The sequence below is a fragment of the Semicossyphus pulcher genome, unplaced genomic scaffold (assembly GCF_022749685.1).
Source record: "Semicossyphus pulcher isolate SPU_LCO1_2020_fin unplaced genomic scaffold, fSemPul1.0.p SCAF_1, whole genome shotgun sequence".
Classification (NCBI taxonomy): domain Eukaryota; kingdom Metazoa; phylum Chordata; class Actinopteri; order Labriformes; family Labridae; genus Semicossyphus; species Semicossyphus pulcher.
Genome location: NW_027211603.1, coordinates 14740081 through 14764638, shown reverse-complemented (window position 1 = coordinate 14764638; position 24558 = coordinate 14740081). Strand labels below are relative to the sequence as shown.

General features: G+C 40.1%; 1 protein-coding gene across 6 annotated transcripts in view; it reads left to right on the top strand.

Moving 5' to 3' along the window:
• Nucleotides 1-4049: 4049 nt before the first annotated feature.
• apba2b (amyloid beta (A4) precursor protein-binding, family A, member 2b) overlaps nt 4050-24558 on the top strand; it is a 67216-nt gene continuing 46707 nt past the window's right edge. For 2 of the 6 annotated variants that reach the window (XM_069666779.1, XM_069666472.1), the window contains exons 1-2: nt 4050-4169; nt 20670-20722. The gene's annotated coding sequence lies outside the window, so the exon portion shown is untranslated. Of the gene's footprint in view, nt 4170-4346; nt 4366-12823; nt 12919-13530; nt 13580-20669; nt 20723-24558 lie in introns of those variants that run through there. The other 4 variants (XM_069666624.1, XM_069666548.1, XM_069666835.1 and 1 more) reach the window with 4 other exon arrangements.

Below are 24558 nucleotides of genomic sequence, written 5' to 3'. Positions count from 1 at the left end.
ACATGTAATAATTATAAGTTCAATAAGTATTTGTAGGTAGAGTCAGAAAATTGTATTTTGGTGGTCACAATTAAGATTTTTGTACAGAATTGTCAAAATAGTTTCTAGTCTTAACAAATAATTTCTCTGGTTGGTTGCCAAAAGCTACAAATATTCATTTTTCTCCCGAACATGTTATTTTTTAATAGAAGAAAAATCACCCAGAGACAGAATAACAAACTAGAGTAGCTGGAGAAGTTCAACAGTGTATTAGAATTAAATAAAGGAATAAAAGAGTGCACAGGCTGAATGAAGTGTTTACACATTTTCTAGAAATAAACCCTGAAAGGATTTGGCTGCTCAGGAAACCCCAAATATAATGTGCTGTTTCCATATAGCTACATATACATCTAAATATATGGGATGGAAATGTTATATGTATGCTTTAACTGTCTAAAGGAGTTTTCCACACAACTCTTAAGTACAAGCAGTAAACAGTTGATGCATCACTATATATAGAAAATATTAAAGCCAGTGTTGATATCACTTAAACCCTACTCCTCATGGAGTCACCAATGCCATAAAATTACAAAATCCACGAGGTTGCTGCTTGGATGTCCTTATTCAAGGTGACTCAGTGTAGTAACACTTTCTTGTCTCATGCTTAGAATCATTTTTCTGTATCTATTTTAGTTAATCAATTTAATGTAAAATATCCATTGTACTTTGACAGAATTATTATGTTCTTTAATAACTGTAATACTAAAACATTTTTAATGCAAACATGACTTTATAATGTGAATAGTATCACAATGCAAGTGTGCTGTAAAAAACACATCTACAATCTTTTAAACAATGTTTAACTTGTTTGTTTGGAATAATGCTGAGGTTTTGTTTTTCTCCATACATATTCTGTTATTCTCCTGCTGGTGGGTGCAGCTGCAAAAGCACTTCCTTCATTCCCGTTATATTCAGGTCAGTGCATCAGTACTAGCTTACTACTGCCATCTATTGCTTTGGAGGTACAACACAGCAAAAATGGTCACACAGCTAAACGAAATTCCATCTTATCACAAGATGTTGGCAAGTGGAGTGTTCTTGAATAAAAATAATACATACACATAAGGAACAAAAGCCAAAGCTACAACAATTTTACTTTTGTATAATGTTCCTAAACAGTTTCTGGAATCATAAAGCCATCACATTCCTGCTTTATATATTTTTACCCTGTCAGAGTGAACATCTGATGCTTTCTAGATTTGGCACAACATCCATTTTAGTCTCTCGTTTCTGATAATTCTTTATTGCTCAACCAAACACATAGGAAAGACTAAATAAGTTATAACAAGACAGTTACATGACTATTCACAGAGTCACAGGGTTCCTAAGCTTTTGTCTAAACCATATCTATTAACAACAAAAGGCTCTTCCATATGTCTGTACCTTGGGATACATTAAACACACAGTGTTTAGACTGTTTGTCTAGCAGATCAAATACACCCACGGCCCCACCCAGCCTTTAAATCCTGTTATGAGGTTGTCAGAGAACCAGAAAAGTCTTCTACTTTACAGCGATAACTGTACGTAACCCAGATGGTTACTTGTATTATAAAGTACATTTCACATTAGTCACTTAGATTACATAATACACTTTCCTCTCAAGTACATGAACATTTTAACAGATTTCCAAGAACTAATTCTGTTCTGGTGAAATCATGTTGCCTCTCATAGGGATCAGTTGTTGTTCCGTGCAGCATTTGTGGATTTACTGTCAGATTTTAGCCCCCGTCCATCTGTGATCGTGCTCTTGGTGCTTCAGTTGTAATTACAACAAATGGCCACTGAGTGGCAGTGCTGGCCTCCACATGATCTGAGGCTGCAACTTTGAGTGGCAATCTCTTATTATAGAACTTGACCTATGAGTTAAGTTTAATTTATGTGACAATAAAAGCAATTTTTTTATCTCAGCATAGAAGTCAATAAACCCCAAGGTTGACTTTGTTTTTAATGCAGTTTTTAAAATAAATGATTAAAACATAAAATGATTTGTGGGATTTCAATTAATTGAGGCAAAACAGCAACACGTCTTTCCAGAAATAGTCTCTGGGTAATCTTTGAATTTGGAACTACTTTCTCCTAAAGAAATAAAAACTAAAGATATGGCGTTCACATTCACCTTTATGTATTGGGGTGAACTGGTCAATTTGAACTGGATATCTCAGCTGCATATGCAACATAACAGGCAACATTATTTTCTGGATTTTTTTGTGAACCGTTGTTTCAAAAGATTCCCACAGACCATTTCACTCAAGTTGCACCAGATCTGAAGACATTCTCAGATTCCTCAAAGACTCAGAGGCCTTGCACACCCACACAGGTGTTATCAATTATTCTAGTTGATTAGACTTCTGCTCAGTGCAGAGCTACGCTGGGAAATAGCCTAGATGAAGTAACCCAACCCAACCTGTCAATATTTGACAAAAGATGAAAAATGCCCCTACAATAACAGCAATGATTCGAATGTCAGTCAAGCAAAGTCTTCACACACCATATAGTCATAAGAACTGTTCTAATCAGACAAATAAGTGATTAAGCCTGTGTTGCAGTACTACAACAAAAATATCCCACCCTTTGACCTGTGTCACAAATTGACCCTTTAGACCTAAATGCAGAGAAAAAAGGTCAGGTTAGAGCATTTTAATTCTTAAAGCGAAAACAATGATCAAGGGCTTACCTTGTAGTGAGGCAGTCAATAGCCAAAAGACAGGATAGTCAGTCCAGAAAGGTAAAGAAATAAGACAGGGATCTGGACAAGTTCAAAAGTCCAATAAACAGGTCCAAGAAAACAAGGTAAACAAAAAAACGCAAGAAGACTAGGAGTAGAAAGTAGAGGAAGCGTTAGGAAGAGTGGCCTATTACCACAGGGCGATAAAGACACACTGACTAAATATACTACCTGTGTCAGGTGAGGTCAATTAGGCACAGGTGAAACAAATCAGGGCAGGGCAGTTATTCACACAGGTGAAAAACACAACGCAAATGTCCTGTCGGGAAGATAGGTAAGGATTACAAAATAAAACGGGAAATGATAACTAGCCCACTGAATGAAACACGTGCCCCAACAAGCGGGACGAAACGTGATATTTTTGTTCTTAGTTATTCACATTATTTTCTATTGTTTACATTTTCAAATAACGATAATAAAGTAGGCTACTATTATTCCTCTTGTGCCGTAGAAAATTTGTTAAGACGTAAGTCACTTCCGGCCGCCTAAAAAATGGTGCGTTCACAGTCCCCAGTAAGAATCTTGCATCGTCCAGTTGTGTCGCTCACCGTGTAGTTCAGGGTTAGGGTTAGAGTTGTCATCTTCCTGAATGGCGACTAGAGAGCTACATCGGTATTATGATACATACCGTTAGAAGAGTTTTCATTCACTTTCTGACAGTTGAGCGGTTTGTTATTTGATACGGAAAGAGCACGTTCTCCTATTTTGAACAGCCACGCTGTCGTCAGATTGTGTACATGAGCACACTCACACTTCGATGATCGTGACAATGTTTCTAAGTTAAAACAGTGTTATGGAAAAAGGGTTGTGGGATTTTCCTAAGTTTATATCTAGGATACATGGGCTCTGAGATGACGTGTTAGCTATCTGCCTTAGCTTAGGTAAGCTAGTTAATCATCTAGCTAATGCTAACCGGCGAAATATGAAACCTGTAACACAGTGCAAACCAAATAAGCATATATGGGTTAAATGTTAATTTATGGTTTCAAGTAAGTGGGGCAAAAACAAAAAGGACAATGTTTAAAATAAGTGTAGAGGCGTTTGGTCGTTGCTGTGTGTTGTCACTTAATATAGCTTTAGGTAAAGCCTAATTATACTTCTATTTTTAAATGTTATTTTTCACAAGGTATAATAAATGGGGTTACTGATGAGTAACGGTCATTCTTTGTCAGGCTCGCGCTGCTCGGGTGGGGTAGCTGGCTCTCGTGCAGGCGGTGTATTCACGGACCAGACAACCGCAGTGGGCTCGTTATGTTTTATGCTCGTTCCGGGGCACCGCTGTCAGGCGCTGTGCTCCATACGCTTTCTGTCGGTGAAACACACACTGAGTGATGCGCAACCAGCAAGCACCATCCCTCACAAATCTCACAAGGAGGTGACTTGATCAGCATATGACATTCTCCAGGTAAGAAATATTTATGTTAAAATACCTAAACGAAACAGTTCATCATTGGTAAACATCGATAGTTACTGTAGTCTTCCTCGAAGCATCCGGAGCAGCAGTGGATGGATGCTGATCAGCTCTGATGTGGATTTGTCCTCAGCATCCGTGTTAACAACAGGACGGTGGGCTTTGACCAAAAAACACTTTTGTTTTTAAGGTATGGCGTTTAATTGAGGCTGTATTAATTTATCTTCCAACTCGATTAAATGCTAAGAGCTTTTTTAAAAGTCTATTTATAATTTTACGGTAATCGGTGATTCAACCATGCGCAGTCTACGCCTCAAATTGTCGACTGTAGTTATATTGCTATAGGCCTTTAGTGTCTTATGAGTTGCGGAAGGTCGTTAATTTTTAGATGTCCTTAATGGTTCAATTCCTTCCTGTATCGTTTTATTAAACGGCACCTCCAGCATGTGCAGGCTACTGGCTGCCTTAGTGAAAATTGCATATCCAACTCAAATTTCTGCTCATTTTCTTTAATACACATCCTATTTAATACATCCCCTATTAGTCCATTCTTATCTAACATTTTGGTGACATTTTCAGTTGAACTTCCTTTAATCAATAGGGCCAGTGACAGGATAAAGTTGAAAACAGAGCGAGGTACTACATGCTAGCCAATGCAGAAAACAATATTTTCAAGTTGTTTAAGACCTACATATTGTGTCATGCTTGCTGATATCTAAAGCCTGTATTTGTTGGAGGATTTATGTATCCTTAGGTGCCTGCTGTGTACCACTCTGTGCCAGTCCGGGCCACAGGGGAGGGCAGTTGCTGACAGGCGTTGTGTCTGGCTGTTCATTGTTCAGAGAGAGAGCACGGAAAAGGCTCAAAGGGTCTGCGTTGCATCGTACAATGTTATGTCCTCAGTGTCTGTCCTCACCCAGTCATGCAGAATGCATTTCATTAGCCTTCTTCAGCTTTTATGATATATGTGGGCTGTCTGATTTACAGTGCAAGTCGTGTTTTGTTGGTTTCTTTTCACAAGAGTAATATTGTCCCTTGGGTCGATGCGGGCTAACAGTGGAATATAGAGTATTAGTTGGATGAGGTCAATAACTTGGGTGTACACTTAATAGGTTTTTCTTTACTGCAAGATTTAAATCAATTTTAAAGACTGTCATTAAATATATGGGTTATATTTCAAATGATTCCACACATCGCTTCATTAATCTAGTGGCTGGATCAATATAACAGGAAAAAAAAACCACATTTCTATTCTTAGGCTCTCTAATTGATCCACTAATCTGTGAATTATTTGTAATATTGAGTACACAGAGATATCTAGTCGGTGGTCCACAAGAATAAAGCTAATTAAATGTGCAATGAATTCTGTAAAACTGAAACAAACGAATACGTTAAAACTGAGGCAAAAGGGGGGACGGGGGCTTGTACAGTTGGGGGCAGAGAGCAGACAGAAAGAGAAGGAGAATGATGCCTGTGTCTCAGCTGAGGATGACCAGTGCTATAAAGGATGAGGGCAGATATAGGAGAGTAATGCATGGCTATTAGACAAAGTGAAGGGCCCCTGGAGAGCCATGATAGAAACCTATAACGCCTCAGAGGAAGCATGAAGCATGTTGCCTTGATGCAGCGCTGAAAATAAGGGGAAGCTACGTTTTCGTTTCCTCCTCCTCTTCACAACTTTTCCCCTCTGCAGTGTTCTCCCGTGCATGTCTTTCACTCCCCTGCTCTGTCTCGCCGTCTCCATAGCCTGGGTAGTTTGCTGTGTAGCACCTGCACTGAAGGACAAGCACCCTCCCTGCAGCCTGCTGGGATCTTTTTCTTGCTGCAGTCAGAGGAATCTAAATTGGACTCCAGGGGAAGAAGCAGAATAGCCTCCATCGCTGGTGCACAAATTGGGAAAGATAATAACAATCTGGAAACCTGTGATTAAATCATTAGCTGATCAAGTCAGTTGATATAAACACTTGTTACTATTTTCTACTGTACAATTATATGATTTTAGAAGAAATGAATCCGCCTTAGCTTCATGGATGAAAGCACCACAGGGAAATCACTAATCCATTATGTAATACCATGCATAATATTTAGGCTATGTATAAGCTATGGATTTAACATATCAAACATGAACATACTCTGTTCACAACATTTTTGTGGGCGGAGGTTTGTCCTTTGGCAAAAACAAGAGAGTCCATTACAACAAAACCTGAAGCATAGAACGGGCTGCTGGGTGGGTGTTACATTTTTATTTTGCATAAATTTGTTTGAAAGGTGTAAAAGCAATTTAAACGACGATGTATGATGAGGCTTTTGTAAGATAAGTGGTGCTGCAGTGTTGTTATAGACAAGTGTGAGGCTGTAGAAAAGCTTTGTGTGAGCAATTAGAGGGAACACATTTCTGTTCAACACAGCATTTAGCATGTAGAGGACAAACTGCGAAGCACACTGTGGCTGTGTGTTAACTAGCTAACAGAACACGCTGAGGCATTACAGATGAGGGGGTAGAGCTAATTTATACCAATGCAAATAAGGTGAATAGAATTTGTGCCTTGTGCCTTGAGTAAATTAATAATACAGTCCTATATATAATCATTATTCAGTGGGATCTTATGATTTAAATTAACCTTATTTAAGATTGTTTATTTGTTTTTTACTAAATTGGATGTCCCCAAAACAAATGTGTCCTTAATTTAACACTTGCTTATTACCAAATGTAAAGTGAAGTGATTATAGCATGTTCTCATAATTAAAAGTTGTAAACATACATTAATAATAATTTGGGTAATATCGTCAATGGCAGTTATTGTTGACACTGTAATAGTGACTCAAAATGTGCTTATAATTCTATGACTGGGCATTAACACATTGATACTTAACGATTGCATGTTCTCCCCAAAGCAAAAGTTACATTATTTGGCCTTAATTATTAACTGTTGTAGGGCCGAATCCAATAGATATTTTTGTTACAATATTGATAGTTTTTTGTGATCAGTACATTGTTGTTTTACTTTGTCACATATATGGTCAGAAGGCGTATGACCAATACTCCAAGCCCAGTGATCTATTGTTGAATTACTTACGCAACACTCGCCCCGGATAAGCGGAAGTTAATGCCATTAAGTGGATGGATGGATGGATTTGATGAACATTCAAAAACTAAAGCATGCTCATTTATGTAAATAAGAAACAAAAAAGCAGTCAATGCCCACCTTTTGAAATTAGTCCATGATACATGACTAAAATCATTTTTTGACTTTCACTAACTAATGAAACATCTGAGCAGTATTGTGCAGAATTAAATTGATGGTATCCGTTTTTTCCCAGTTGTTCTTATGTACCTGCTCATATATGTTTGATATTATATGTTAAGATATTACATCCAATTTGTTTTCGTGTGAATATAGTGCGTGTTGTTGTGAATCACAAAATATCTCTGGCCTAAATTCTAGTTAGATCACCACATGGATGCTGTCATATTGTTCCCTGAGTTGTTCCATTATTCACCGTCTGTGGAGGATTTATCTCCGGGTGACATCATCACTACAGTCAGGCTCTCTGCTGCTCGGCTTCACAAAACCAACACCACAACAGAAACAATATGAATCACTTATATTCATATTCATGTATTCATTTAACTGAGTTGGCATGAGTTTTTAACACAATTCCTGATATTCCCATCTAGGAATTCTGCCAGAAATCAACCTGATTGTATCTTCCTATTTCTATTGACTCAGCTCTGATCTACATTCAGATGAAAATGAATTTAAAATATTAAATTTAGAGTTTTGTGCAGTCTTGGCAGATGTCTTTGAGTGATATGTAGTTTTATTTTATAACTCAGCCATGTCAAGTCTGATCTAGAATAAAACCTTGGAATAAACTTTGTTACGGCCAGCGAGAGAGCTCTATACAGAATGAATTTAGAGCTGACAGAAGCACTTCACCTCTAAATGTACTGATTGGAAATATGCTGAACCTTTCTATCCTTACTGGTTGTGTTTCATAAGGTAATTTGAAATGGCCCTGTAACCCAATATATCTACCCGGCCCGTGCCCTTTGGTTCATCGTCTTGCACTGCACTGGCAGTTCTGTTTGCACAGTAAGGCCTTTAATCTTCTGGTTTTCAGCTTGCCAGCAGCTGTTTTGTTTTCCCTTCTTCCTCAGCGTTTATAGACTAATCACAATTTATCATTCATTATAAGACAAAATGGTTTTCTGGTTCAAATGTGGGCTTGTTTACAGCTTCTTAGTCATCGTTGCGAGGATAACTGACTCACCGTCACATAACTCATGATGATGCTGCGCCTAAGAAATATTCACATTACATATTCAGATATTCAATTTGGCATTCATCTACAAGGTTGACCTTTTTTATTCAAATTAGTTTCAAATGATTATAAAAACTGCAATGATGATTCATATTTTTGTTTACTTAAGCAATCTGAAATGTATATGACTTTTTAAAGTTTTGTCTCAAAGTCATTTCAGATCCAGGATATCATTTTTGCACCATAACCAAAGAAAATCCCAGGTTGTGTAACAATTTTACTCAGCCGTCTTTGATAAGTGCATGGCTTTCCTGGAAGGAGTCGGGTCAGCCCTCGTTGTCCAGCTCTTGACATTGTTCTAGTATCACACACATGAATATGACAGCCATATCAGCGTTGCTAAAGTTGTTTTGACAGCGCTGTCTTATTCGATTTCTCTTTTTCCTTGAAAGTGTGATCTGTGTTTCTGCCTCTGTCATGCTGTTTTTTAAAACCCTCGCAAGAATACTTTGATATGGAAACAAAGCCATCGCCTATAGCTTTCATCCGCTGGAATCGATCTGAAGTGGCTTGATCTGTCTTTGAGAGGCCAAGCGGTAGTCTTGACTTTTGGCTCGGGGGTATAACGATTTACTAATGCTCTGAACTAACAGGTAAAAAACAATGCAGAAATCCTGCTCACATTGCGGTTAAGGGGCACCGTTTCGGCATTTCTTGATCCATTGTTTTTGACAGTTTGAACTGTTGTTTGACTTTTGTCTCTTTGTCTGAGCTGACAAGAACCTAGGGAGCTCTTCTCAGCTGGTGGATAGGCAGTGTGCAAAGTCACTTTTAAAATAGTAGTTTAATATTTAGGACAAACAAAAAGAAGGAAAACACACCCCTGTGCCGGTATTAAAGCAAACTAACTTCTGCAGCATGCATCAGCTTCCTTTTTAAATATAGCATGATGCGTTTCTTAAGTATTCCCCTCTTGTTGAAAATAACACCTCTCTGTCCTGCTCCTCTGGCCTTTCTTAAAAATCCATTATAGTTTTATAAGTCAGTCTTGGGATGCATCAACACTTCTCTATACTCCTGTGACATTCTTCAACGCATCAGTGACCTGTACCTTCAAGCAATCAATATCCAAGCTGTGACTAGTTGAGACATGAAGAGGTTTGTGAGAGATTTAGAGGTTGCTGGCATTCAGAGACGTTTGCACTTTCCTCAGTGTTCAAAAGGACACTGCCCTCTGAGAAGTGTAAAGGCCAAGGCTAATTTTCACAACATGGCACAGGTTGACCCAACTCGCCTTGAGTGGAACGGTTCTTTTTTTTGTTTTTTCTATCGGCAAAAGTTGTAGATAGAAACTGGTTCCAGGATAATCTGGCAGGCATGAAAACAGTGACCACTTATAGGTCAAAGGGAATCATAACTCGTGTGACACTGGACACCCTGCACTTGAATCTGCTAAGCAGTTGGTTGTTGTTGAGCAGTCTGTGACGACTTTTTTAAGGAGTAAAGGATCTAAAATACACATTCACAGCTTTACATTTTAAAACATATCTTAAGAGCTCATCTAACAAAAAATATGCTGCTGAAGTTAATTAAATCATGTAATGTAAAGTTCCTACCAGTCGAGTGGAGGCTATACCATGCTGTTTGGAAAGGCACCATTAATCCTTTATGACAGTCCTCCTACGAGATAAACATGATATTCTCTTCACTGCATGTTTGAATATCCCATTGCTTCCACATGTGGTTACATAATCAAAACTCAACAGGCTTTTATTGTTTGTTTGTTTGTTTTTTTTGAAATATCTTGCTGCTCTTCTCAGAAAAACCTCTTTTGTACACTTCTTTTCCCATAGTAATAGCGCATCCCATCTATTTCATTTTTCTATCCTATTAGCCAGAATTAAATTTAAAGTAATCCTTCAAAAGACGATTGCTTTGAAGTCAATAGCATCTGAGCTTGCCTTTGTAAGCTCGATCTATTGATGAAACTAAATGGTTGACGGTTCCAAAATACTGCCTCGTATGATATCCAAAATAATTTCTGTATGAGAACAAAAAAATGTTAAAGTCAGATAAAAACTCATTGATTAGCACAATAGTGCTCCATTTAACATATATACCTGCATATACAACTTGCTGTGCTGAACAGTTTCTCTGTCCAAGTGCATTGTGTCTCATGTGTTTATCTTTCTGTTGTCTTGTCTCTTCATGAATTATGTTTCTGCACGTTTTGTGTGTGACGCACCTTGGTCGTACAAAAATTAACAAACAGAGAGAGACAAAGAGTTTGAAGACATACTATATCAGATATGTACCATAAAACCTGGAATATAAGTCGCACTGGAATATAAGACGCGGTTTTCTTTAGTTATTTATTTAAGTTATTTCAACACTATTTCAATGTATTTTCATTAAATCTCATTCACAACACACACAAACAGCCTACCATCTATTTTCATCATGTGGAGTTTGCAATCCTGCTAGCTACTGGGGCTGAAGCTAGCGGGGGCTGAAGCTAGCGGTAGCTGGCAGCCTACAGTAACATCAATTGTTGTGAGGGTGGCAGCTGCAGTGGCGATCATGAGGGTGCATGTCCGTGATGAAGCGTTAACAACAATCAAGTTAGTTATGCAGCACTGCGTCATATTGTAAAATAGGAGACGTTTAATGCAGAGATGTGATGTCACCACTTAACAACCAGATAGCGCCATCGTCTGGGTAAAATACCGTAACACAATAAAATATCTCTCTGCATTTTATACTGGTATGTTGGTCGCACCGGTATATAGAACACAGCCCAATTTTTAGATGAAAGATTATTAAAAGTGCCTCTTTTACACAGAAATTTTCAGTAAGTTAAGGAACATGAATCCAACACACATTTTCATGCTGTTACCGCCAACATTGCAAGTCCTATTTGACTTCTACCATAAGTAGCATGATGCTATTTCCTAGTTCACGTTATGAAGAATGAGTCTGCTTTATGTAGTTTAAACTGCTAATCATTGTTTCAAAGTGTGTTGGTGTCCCCTCGAATCAATGAGGTGATGCATTCACATCATTTCACCTCTCTTTATGGTATTAGCATGTAAATGAACCTGAATCAGTTTCACACTGACTAAATCAGGACACACTGGGAGGAAAGTAAAAGGCTAAAAAAGAAAGAAGGAAAGAACGAAAGAAACTGTTCTCCCGCAGCGCGCGGTGAAAGAGAAACCCTTTCATAGCTGCATTAATCATGGGTGGCACTAAAGAATCGCTCTGAGGCGACACCCTGAGAGAGAGAAGCACTGAAACAGTCTTATTCGCTAACTGGATCTGTCTGACATCAGTCTGCGTCCCTTCACAGTTGTGTCCTCTGTGATCTTTCTCAGTGTAATTGAAACTTCTGATAAATGTTCCGATTACGCAGTTTTCATTAAGTTTTTAACTGCTCTCTGCCACCGAGTATATTTTTATTTCCTTCATGGTTCAGAGGGCCCCGACTTTACTCTTTATTAAAATAGAGCTAAAATTTAGAACCAGTTACATGAATGATAACGATTAGGTTTGTGGTTTAATAGCATTTTATTAAATCAGAATCCAATAACGGATCGAGCTCGTATCCTTTCTAATTCCTCGCTGACTCAAGCTTCAGTTTTGAACATTTGTCGTCGCTATATCAGTTTGATAGTTAAACCTTTTGGGAAAATAACAAACACTAAACTTTTTACTCACAAAGTCATTTACGTAGTGTTCATCCATCAATTATCTATAATGCTTATCTTGTTCAGGGTCACAGAGGGGCTGGAGCCTTTCCCAGCTGTCATTGGGCGAGAGGCGGGGTACACCCTGAACTGATCGGCAGTCAATCACAGGGCTGATGCACAGAAAAAGACAACCTTCCACATCCACACCTACGGGCAATTTAGAGTCACCAGTTAACCTATTGAGCATGTCTTTGGACTGTGGGAGGAAGCCAGAGTACCCAATGGGAACCCACGCATGCACAGGGAGAACATACTCCACACAGAAAGGCCCGCTTATGTCCCCCCTATTTGAACCAGGAACCTTCTAGCTGTGAGACGACAGCACTAGCCACTGCACCACCGTGCCGCCCTACTCAATGTTCATGTTCACGTCAAATTGTCATTTTGCCGGTGGGTGTTTATTTTCATCCACTGTACAACGTTTGGGCCTTTTGCTCACAGGGCTTTTGTCGTACTTGCATTGGTGTGGTGAGTGTGGCTGCTGTGGTTAAACATGCCCCATAGATGATAACACTCTCACACAGGGCAAATTATATTTATGTACACATGAATGAGAGAAATAATAATGAAAAAGAAAAAAACAGTCTCACGCTCGATTTGCTGTCTTTTATGGTGTGTGGTGTTTCCCCGCAGGCGAGGCTCCGCCCCTGCTCAAACTCACACAGACTTCAGCGCAGAGAAGGACAGAACAGAGGTGGAGCGTTGACTACAGCTGCACTGACTGCCTGGTACATAAAAGCTTTACTGCATGTGTTTACTTGAACTCTGCACCATTACTTGGAGTTATCAGCATGTCTTTTGCACACTTCAAGTAAGATACTGATTGTGTGTACATGTTTGCATGCATTTTTTAGCATATGGTAGAAGTCATCAATTGCCACTTTGTACTTAATTTTCTTTCTTGAGGATTTGATTTTTAATTTTGTGAGAGATTTATGCAGACAAGAGAGGAATATGCAGGTATTCAAAATACATATAAGATCTAATAAGAACACCTGGAGTTCAAGAAGAACTAACTTAAGCTAATAGTTAGCATTGTATCAAGCTCACGTTCGTTTTTGTGTTATTGCTTGTGCGTGTATGCAGGGCCGTAATATACACATTTTACCGTCCCTCCTGGTGCGTTGTGAGTCAAAGGATGACTCCCCTCCCTCAGTATGCTGTCACTTGTGTCATTACTCAGGCTAAAGATGCATTCACCAAGCCAGCTCATTAGCTTCCACATTTGTATGAGGAGCAGCATGATATTAGCATTTAGATGTGCAGAGAGCCTCACCTGCTGCTGTCATTGTTAGGCTGCGCAGACAGATTCACATCTGGTAAATTTCTTTTCTCAACAGTGAGAGATTGCTGCTATTCAAAGTAACAATGTCATCTATAGATGCAGAGGTAAATGTATTTCCATATACAATGCAGCATGCTGTTATGATTGAAGCATGGCAAATATGAATCAGGCTGAATGTTGAATTGCTTTGGGGCCGCAGCCTCTGACTCATTATTTCTATAGCTAGACACGCCTGTTGATTGACAGCACAGATGATTGTTCCTCATCATTTGTGTGATAAAGTTGATGAGAGAGCAACCAGATGGTTGTTTAATTTACAGTGTGAGACTTGCTCAGAGAGGAAAGAGCAAAGAGGGTAGAGCTCATAAAAGAAAATATAAGTAACAAGACAAAAGTCAAGAGATGTGAGAGACACAATAAAATGTATAACATTTTCTTTAACTAATTGGGACGGGTATGTTAGTATTGAAAAATAATATTTTCAAGAAAATTGGACTCTAAATATTGTCAGTCCAATCAGATTTGCAAATAAAAACTATATATATATATATATATATAGCGGTTTCAGGTGTACAAGCAAAGACCCGCAGACTTCCTGGCTTTCATCCCTTTACGTGCTTTGTGATCAGCGTTTTTTTCTCCAGTTGGATAGGTCAATTGTAATCAGCTAGTGAGCTAATATATGCTGCATTGTAGCTTGCTTCCCCCATGGCTTAACTAAAGTAAGACACTGATTTTTAATGTGTAACAGTTCTATTAAAGCTCCTGTGAGGAGTTTTTAGCTGGTTATGAAACAGAATGAAATTAATTCCAATTACTCTATATGATCTACAAGAGCGAACCACCATCAGTGACTAGATTGATTATTTCTATATATTTATTTTGAATGCCTGAAACTGCTGGCGGGGGGTAGGTGTCAGACGAAGCGGGTAACTGCACGCTGTCTTTGTTTACATTTTCCAGGGCAAAAATGAAAAGTGAGTGATACATATGACTGTTAAAGAAAGCAGGATGAGATTTTTTGTTAAAAACCACCACTGAAGCATGTACAGGACAAAATCAGCAAAGAGATAAGAGGTACGGCTTTGTCCACAGGGGGCGCCAAAATCAACACAAACAGAAAGTTCCTCACAGGAGCTTTAAGTGTGTTACGGGTTATAATAACTTGGTCGGTTTGTTCTGATCAGCTGCAAGAGATTTGTAATTGCCACCAACAACTGCAAAAATCCTGTTTACTTGTAAATGGTCAGATTGTGTTATTTATGTAGATCATTAGTAGTTGGTTGTTGCGTATCGGTTTGTTTTGATGTGTTTTTGAAATTGTTACAGAGCTCTGTCATTCCGTTTTCATTTGATGTAACCTCAGACATCTGTGCCTCCACAGCAAACGCTCTCCAGTGCCTTGGGCAGCACATTAGCATTAACCTTCTGACAGGAGCAAGGGTGGTAAGGTTGTTTGAGGTGACTGCATATCAGGCAGAGACTGACACAGGCATCCCTCTGTTCAGTCTGCTGTTGTGTTTTGGTGAAGGTTGCGAAAAAAAATGTGATGTCTCAAGAATCAGAATCGCATCAAAGACCAAACACAGCAGGTGCCTTCGTATCTCTGTCCCAAATTTTCTGCTTTGTTCTGCAGTGTTGTATATAGGCCATCTTCCAATACTATTACTCACTCACCTTATGGGTTACAGCACTGTAGCAGGAAAGATCATATAACACTTAAGCACGGCTTTAGAGGATGTACCATCTATTTCTGAGTCGGTTCTGTTTTTTGCTGGTCTCTGGGTATGAGAGATGATGTAACAATACATCCTTTTATTTCTAGGGCAGCTTCGGTGGGGATAAACTGCTAAACTGAAGTCTTTTTAAATATTTCTCCATCCATTTTGTTTTTGGACAATCTGACATTTACTAAAGTTTAGCTGGGGTATGCAACTTTGGAGAAACCAGCTGCAGTAAGCTAGGCTTTGAAAGTATTTAACTGAAATGAATGCCAGGCCTTTCTTTCATGCCTCCCTTAAAAGAGGCCAGAGGAGCGGCTTCTTTTCAAGGACGGCTGTGGCTCAGTCGGTTTGAGATTGGCATAGTAGCCTTTGCCATCAGTGTGTGAATGTCAATGAGAAAGGGTGATTGTGACATGTAGTGTTAAAGCACTTTGAGTGGTCGAAAGACTAGCAAAGCGCTATGTAAGTACAGTCCATTTAGTGTATCAAACTACATTTCTCAGCCATTCTTGTGCGGCTAGCTCACTAGCTTTAGCCATATGTCTGCCTGGCTTTGTGGAATACTCGTGCAATAAGAGCACCAGAGAGTGTGTGCCTTAGTGAGATGGGCAAGTGGGCCTTCCAGCCATTTCATGCAGGGCAAATGACAGAATTGGAGGGGCTTATTACAGACCTGCGACAACCACAGACACAGGATGTTTTTCTTTTCTTGTCATGGCATTGGCATTTTTATTGATTGCTGTAACGAGACAAATAAACAAATGATGTGCGTTTTGGAAGCACATCATTTGTTGGCTACTCAAGCTTTAATGGAGAACTCCAAATGTATGTATTTAAATCAACTGTTATTGTTGTTAATTATTTAATATCCCTATTGATTTCTTATGATTTCCCATAATGCTTTGCAATGTTTTTGAAGTACATTTAAATGAAAATCACCACCATCAATAGGTCTGTGTGTAGGTGGCTGTGTTGAACATCTTAATGATTGTCTTCACATGTTTGTCAATATCCAGTCATTATTGGAGACTTGATGATGTTGTTATTGAGCCCGTGCATGTACTTGTGCACGGTGGATCTGTGATTTGAAATCCTGATTAAATGCTTGGAATGAATGGTTAGCGGCGCCCAGTTAGTGATGTGTTTTCCATCAGCCAGCAGTGGTTGGTCTGCCAGAGAGGGTAGGCGGAGCTAAGCGGCTGCTTCTCCAACAGTAGTAGTAAACGGTGATCTTCTATGGCTGAACAAATAAAGAAAAGATCGATGACTACAGATACAACTTCAAAAATAAGTGACAATCCAAAGAAAAAGAAACAAATTGGACGCTCAGATGAAGGCAAACAAGAGTTAGAACCAGAGCCAACCGTGGACGTCACACATGCAACACTGTTTGGTAACTGGGAAGTGTGCTCCCGCAATTACCGCTTATCGCTACAGGTGCCGCCAAAGAGAACGAAACTGAGATCTTCGAGATTATAACTTTAAGAATGACTTTTTCTGAAGCAGACAACTAAGTATGATTTTAAAGTCAGTAGGCAATAAATAGTGTTTCCCACAGAATGTACCTGGCAGAAATGGCAGTGGCAGCAGCAGGTAATTTGTCTATGGTGTTGTTCTCATGGACAGATAAGAGAATAAATATGTAAAAATGCTAAAAAGGCCACAAATGTTTTTGGTGGCCGTTTATAAACCTGGGCGTGTGCCAAGGTAAACTCTGTGTGGAAAACGCTGATAAATGTGTTTGTGTCTCTTGCAGCACTGCAGACCTAAAAGGAACACACACTTTCAGAGTTCACACATCAGGTCGGAACAAAGCTGCATGATGGGTCCATATGTGGAAAAGTAAATAGTGCTGTCAATTGTTAGTCCACTTGTTTAAGCAAACTCACTGTTTTACTCAAGAGAACACTTTCTGAACAATCAGCTTATTCTCATATCTTTGAACTAGAGTTATCTTTACCAAGACAACAGAAAAAGCACAAGTTTGGGGTTTGCAGTGTGTATTCAGGCAGCGTGCACCTCTAGATACACAAACAGACATACAGTGAACATAATGTACGCAGCTTTAAACTAATTACAGAAGCCCTGCATCAAAGAGCTTCCTCATACCTTGTGATTTCAGTTCAGGGGGGCATTTGGAAGGTCAGAATAGAGGTTGCACAGCTCAGCAATGAGCTCAGAAACAGTCTGTTGATTTGGTCCTACACGCTGAAATGGGAGCGGTCTGTGCTGACCTCTTAGCCTCAGGTGAGCTGAGGCGAGTCGAGGAATACTAATGAAGAATTAATAGAGGTTTGAACTGAATAGACAATGATTTTAGAATAACACAATGAGTTTTTCTCCGCTGTAAAGGGTGTTCATTTAAAAATAGCCAGTATTCTGCAGTAGCTATTACTTGATAAAACCTAACGATTATAAGGGTAATAAACATGTTGCATTGGATGTATTTTTAACATGAAGTGCTAAACTGCACTGAGCGTACAGCTGCAGGTCAAGACATCCAAACTGGACTGTTTGCTGCCTGCAGCTTGTTTATCTCTGCTGCGCCTCGGAGCCATCTCATTTCATCCTCTGCTCCATCTCTCGGTGCCTCAGGTCTGTAATTCAGAAAAGAAGGCTTAGTTATTGCTGTGGGACAGGAGGTCAAGACAGCATGGCAGTGAGCAACCTTGTAAAATTGTTGACAGGGTGTAAAATGCCAGCGAACAGCTTATGTTAGGTTTTAGACTGCGCGGGCACTGTAAGCCTCCACCTGTCATGACGGGGGAGGGTGGGAGGATGGAGATCAATGTGGATAGATTTCCTGCAGGAGGAGTGTAGGTGTGCATACAAGTGTGTTGTGTATCTTTCAGCTTGGTTGTATGTGTATTTGCTTGTGTGCACGCATGTATGTAGAGTACTGATGTCTGCAGACTATTCCAATCAAAGTGCCTTTTCTGTTTCAGGTTCAGGTACAACAACAATTCTGTTTCATCATCAGCCATGATTTATGACGTTGGTCGAGAAAAGGAAGCAATACTAGCAGCAGATTATTTATCTGACTTTTGGCAAATACAGAAACTGTGTTAGACGAATGTTACTTTGCCATGTTTGCTTCATATTGTCTAAAATACATGAGGCTATTATAATAGCCTGTGATTCCTAGATTGCAGCTGACTCCAGTACCCCCTTTCTAAATGTTTATTTCATTTGGGATGGTCGCCAGTGTGATCTGCTGAGTGTTTCGTCTCAAACACTGTATAGCTGCAGTGTGCTGCAGTGTGAGTTGGACCTGTGGGACCCATTCAAGCCTCAGGGCCGTATGCGAGGAGGAGGGGGGAGCCACGGTGAGCCACAGCAGTGGTTAGATGGGAGAAAAACAGTCATTGTAGCTAATTTCATCAATATTTGTCTGTGATGTATTTCTCTCCTAGTGGGGACAAAATTGTGTTTACGCCAATACTTTGTGCGGTCTCAGAGATTAGCCCCCCTGCTCCCCAGACAAATTGCTCATCCAAGGACTAGTGTCATTCCAAAGAGAAATAATCAGGTCATTGCTTTTTTTAGTGTTTGACAACAAATGGCTCAAGACTTAAGCACCTAAGTTGCCGTTTTTTCCTCCCCCAGTTGTCTGTGCTCTGCTTTTCTCTTTGCATTATGCTCAGGTTTGGCTTGTCTCTTCTTCTCCTATCTACCTTACTTTGTATTCCCTAGGCAGAATGAGTCAGCGAGTGTTGATCACACGCAGTTTAAAAGACCATTTAGCTCCTCTCTTTAGTCCCCCGCTCAAACATTTTGTCAGAAAGACCAATGCATCTCTGCTGAGCACCCCAATTGCATATGCTGTAACATGCTTTCAGTGTTAGGTCAACTGTTTTCGGAGCATTTTTATGATTCATAAAATGCTTTATTATCATTTCAGGTAGAATTCATCCCTTATACACTTAGAATTTTATGTAGATCTACTAATGCTGTTGGTTTGATCTGAGGGTTAAAGTTTCCAATATTCAATTATGTCCACCAGCTACAGCTACATTGTCATTCTGTGCCTCACCACATCTTACACCTGCCCCACCTTTTCCACCCCCTCCTGACTTTAGCTCTTCACCCCACTGGCTGTTCTAAAAGAGCTATCACACTGACACCAACAGTGTGTATGCTGCTTGTGTGATACCTGTTTAATCTGATCCAACTGCTGTGAGGGGACAGCAACTTGAGGCTGTCACAGGGGGGCTCAGGCCGTGCTAGAGAGGATGTGACATGTGGCCAGGGCTCAGTGGCAGATGGTGAAGCCCATGCTGTAAGATTTTGGGAAAATACAGCTGAGCTAGTGTCGCCGTTTAACAAGGTTTGCTGTTGCTCCTGCCATAAAATCTTGTTATGGACCAGTCTCTCTCGTGTAGGCAAATCTATGACTCAAACAATGCAAGTCTGGAAAAATCCCATAGAAAACTAATGATTTAAATCCTGTCAGGAAGCACATCTTACTTCAGCCCTGCCAGAAGCTCCAGCTCATTGACATGGGTCGAGATGATGATTAGATTTCTTTCCCTTTTATCAACTAGTAATGTATAATAATATTCACTATTTTGTATAATTTCTGTGTAGAGAAGATAATTATTGTAGATCTGTGTCAGGATGTTGTAGAGGATTTGAAGAGCCTGTTTTCATCCCTGTCCTAATGCAATCGCAAAGACCTCCATATAGAATTTGGATCCTTATTTAAGATGTTATCTCGAAGATTTCAGTTTCGGACAGACATCTACGGTTGGCTCCCTTTGTTACAGTTGTAACTCTCGATTTTCCTCGCTGATGGTTGCTTTTCATTTTTAGACTGTTTGCCTTCATCTGAGCGTCAAATTTGTTTCTTTTTCTTTGGATTTTCACTGACTTTTGAAGTTGTATCTGTAGTCATCGATCTTTTCTTTTTTTGTTCAGCCATTGTAGATTACTGTTTACGCGCTGAAACCAGAAAAGCTTCTTAGCTCCGCCTACCCTCTCTGGCAGACCAACCACTGCTGGGTGATGGAAAACGTGTCACTAACTGGTCGCCACAGACACCCAGTCCATAATAATACTATATACTGCAATCGCAAAGGCTTTCATCAGTGGGCCACAGGCTCAATCACCATTGTTACCTCATTCGATGATAGATAGTGACTTAACAGACATTTATTTACATGAAAATCTTTGAGATTATCACTTTAAGGAGTATAACAAATGTCGATAGTGTCACTTTGTTAAAATATTTCCACCAGACCTCCTCTTACCACAATGACCCAATAATCCAGCTTTTAAAAAATGTATTTAACCTTTATTGAGGCATGTTATCGCTTCACAAGTTCTCTTTCTCATCGTGGCCCTTTGTACCTGCTGCACATTCAGGCAGAAGTAATGAAAAGCTCAATCTTCATGCTGAACTGTGTGTCTTTCATGTGGGTTGTCAGTTTGATGCTCAGTTTGACGCGCTCTCTCCTTTTTGTTTTTTTAGGTCATCGCCTGGAGCAAAAACAGTAGAGCTGCTCTGCCTACCTACGGATATCAGTAAGTTTGCTTCCCTGTGTCTTGTTTATGGTATCACAGAAAAACAGTATACTGAAGTGTTTGAGAGGAATTCTTATAATGCCACTTCAAAAGTGCATGATCAAGTTCTCCCCAATTTTAAGGACAGTTTACACTTGTCCACAACAACAATGATAGGATGAGCACTGTTCAGCAGCACACTCAGAATGGTTGCTGGGCTCTGACCAGTCATACATAGCAACCTCTGGGCCCTGGGGAGCTCCTTAACTTGCCTGACTGTCCATCGAGTCGTGTATCTGGCGTGAAAACAAACACAGCAGGGAGACGATGAGGAGTAGAAATAAGGGCGCAAAGTACGGAAAAATATGTGAGAGTATGGTTGAAAGATTTTTTTTGTGTGGAGGTATGTTTCGCAGAATGGCTTGGTGATTTTTCTTGGTGTTTGAGACTGCATTGCAGCTCGTATCTGTAGCACTTTTTACATTTTGTGTAACCAAAGCAAAAGCATTACTCCTCTGCTAATAAGTCCTCTCTGAATCTGCTGAATGGCTTGTGAGCTTAAGCCAATCGTTGACAAGGCCAAAAAACTTCAGACAGAGCAACTCACACACTTCACACTATGTTAGTATTTTAACGCTTCAGAGACAGAGCCCATTAACTGATATCACACTTCCCTAGCTGGCACATTTTTAATGTTTTGCAATGGCTGAAAAACAAACGGCAAACTCCATCACAAACCTTTCTACACCTATGCCATGTTTGTAACTGTACCGCTGTGGTGTTATTGAAGTCAGTGGCTGTGGTGCCTGGTTCAATCCATGCTGCTAATGAGGGTTACCTCATGTGTAAAGATTTGTTGATTGAAGCACAGGGTGACAAGTCAGGAGGAAAGAGGAAGCAGCTTGTTTGCTGATGGAGGAGGAGGAAGGGCATCATGGGAGAGCCCCACTGAAGACTTACTGTACAGGGGTGGAGAGAAGAGGATGAAAAAACAACAGTTGAGCAATCCAAAGTGTTGTGAGCCTCCCAACACTGCCTCCGTTCATCATTTATTAATATTGTGCTAGAATATTCATCCTCTCTGGTACAGCTCCATCCTCCAAGAGAGAGAGAAATTAATAGAGCTCTGTATCATCCTGACAGTCAACAGAGTATCACAGCCGCTGTTACTGTCGTCACTCAAACATCATCCATCATAAACCAACTCCTTCCATCCTTTGCATGTCTGCTCATTTCATGTTCGCTGCTCATTTTGACTTCATCCTTTTCTGCGAACTGATTTAAAAAGAGACAGGGCAGAGCTGTTTGTCCGGGGCTTCAGACTGTGACCCACAATGTGGTCTGAAAGGATCACTGACGCAAGCATCGCAGCTAAAACTCTGCAACAGCCTTAAAATAGGTCTCCATCCATCTGCATGTCACTGATATGGGGAAATCCACGGCTGTTATGATTCATACAGGGAACTGTAGCGGTAGACTAGTTTTCAGGATTGCTGCATTTTAAATTTGAGTCATCCATTACAGTTCAGTGATGTGTGTGTGTGTGTGCTCAGTCTGCCAGCTGCTACGCTTCACTTATTTTGATTAAATCCTTTGAAGATGAAGGCAAGGACAAAGAATCTGGCAGTCCCGTAACTTGTTATAAATCATCAAAAGCCACAGCGGCTCAATTAATGTGTACACTGGTTCACTGATATCCCACTGTGAACGTACTGATAACTAACCCCTGAGTCATGGGGTAATTTGATGCCAGGCTATGAAGTGGGACTCATCTGTCATCACATGCGTTAACTGAATCATCTGCGCTTTTCTTCTGCTGCACTTAGAGATTGCAATTATCTAAGAACTTTGAATAACCCACAGCACTACTTGTGCTTATATGCACTGTATGAATGTGCGTCCTTGTCTGCATCATAATACAGCGTGAAGACTCAATTGCTTCACACAATGTAGTTACCAACCCACCGGCACAGAATATATGATGTTGCCATAAATGTATGAGGTCCTCTGAGAACGCTGTGAACAACAACTTTTAAAATGAATATTTTCCACTGAGCAAATTGTCTGTCATCCCGCTGCTCAGGTGGGATGACAGCTGTGTAGCTGAACTTAAAGACTGGGTAAAGCAAAAATAGATTGCTGTTTTCAGTTTGTCACACCACAGAAAAATATGTTACTAGGCACCCTGCCAGATTTGAGTGATGCACGAAATCACCTATTATATACAATCATAGTTCAAATTTGTGAAAAATAGAGGAGTATTCTGAGTGTTCTTCCAGGGGAGTGAAACCCCGCCCTATCGCAGAAAGGTGCAGCCTCTTTCTATTTACCACTCTGTCTACTCCCCACACTCGCGCACTCAGGGATGCTCGTATAGATTTGAAGTGGAGGCGAGTGCAGCTAAAGTAGAGAAGGAGCAAGTTGCAAACCCGTTAGTCAAAACTGTTTTGTTAGAATCAACAATAGACTAAAGTAGCTGGCTGTAATTAAATGACTAGTCGGCTGTCGGCTCATGGAACGCCCTGTACGTTCTATCAGTACTCCACTCGGATGACAACAAAACGACTCAGTTGAGAAATGTAAACATTACAGTGCAGTAAGAGTTACCTATAGTGGTAATTTACGTGCTTACAGACGGGCTGCCAAATCTATCATTCCAGCAGCTATGTATATTTGTCAAGACTACACAATGTAAAATCACCTCAGGGTGTTGCACATTCTAAACGATTAACTAAAGTTACTGTGCACTACCGACTACAATGTTGCTTATAAAATAAGCACACAAGGCAACTGAGACTCAATGGCAGGCACATAACATCAGTGTGGACAGTGGAGATTGACGCTGGCGGGAGGGGACCGGAGAGAAAGATAGTTGTCTCCACCCAATTCACTATCACTAGCAGATTGTCTGTGAATCCCTGTTGTCTGTGATGAAAGTTTGCAAACTAGCCTGTGTAAAATGTTACTTGCAGAGACGGGTGGTAGCTGGTGATAGCTCTCCGTTATTTTGGCTCTTCACAAAATTGATCCACCTCCTCTTCATGTCCTCATTTTTGGAAATTTAAATAAGGTGACGGAGCTTTTCTGCAAATTCTGGCTCCGTGGGAAGATGCAAGTTCTGCAGAACTTAAAAAAAAAAAAAATGTAAAACCTCTTGGTGGAAAAATAAATAAGTTAACATAAAAAATGAATATTTGGCACCAACAGGGACCAGTAGATGTGCTTCATTTGTGCAGAAAAAACATAAAATGGACTGTGGCAGTGTGGTTTGGTGTAATTTGATAAAAAGCAAACTTCATTATCAGTTATGAAGGAGTAATGATGCCAACTTCCGAAATCAATATTGACATTGACTTGAACAGAACGGTAAAAGGCCCTGTTCAGGTTACCTCATCTCTAGAATCATGTACCCACAAGTTCTTCTAATTGTGTGATGATAATGCCACCGCCTGGGTCGCTTCTGTTTGTTGATGATAAAAGGTCAGAGTGCAAAATACTGATAACGTGGATATATTGAATCAGGACCTGTGGTGATCCAGTGTCAGGTATTTTTCCAGCTGAAAGACAGCCTTATGATACACAAGGCCGTTATATATATGGCCTGTAATACTAGACGGGGGAAAGTGCGATGGTTTAGTTTTAGAGCGGGGTAGAGAGACTAGATGCAGAGTGACGTGATGTAAGGGGATTCAAATGAGAGCTGCAATAATCCAGATTTCTGTCATCATGGGATCAGTGCTGCTGTTGGCTCTGTTCGGTCAGCCGGCCCTACTGAGCCCCGTCAGACCCATCTCTGTGCTTGCTGTCTCTTATGATCCCTGGCTGCACCCCAGGGGACGGTTAAGTTAGTACTCAGG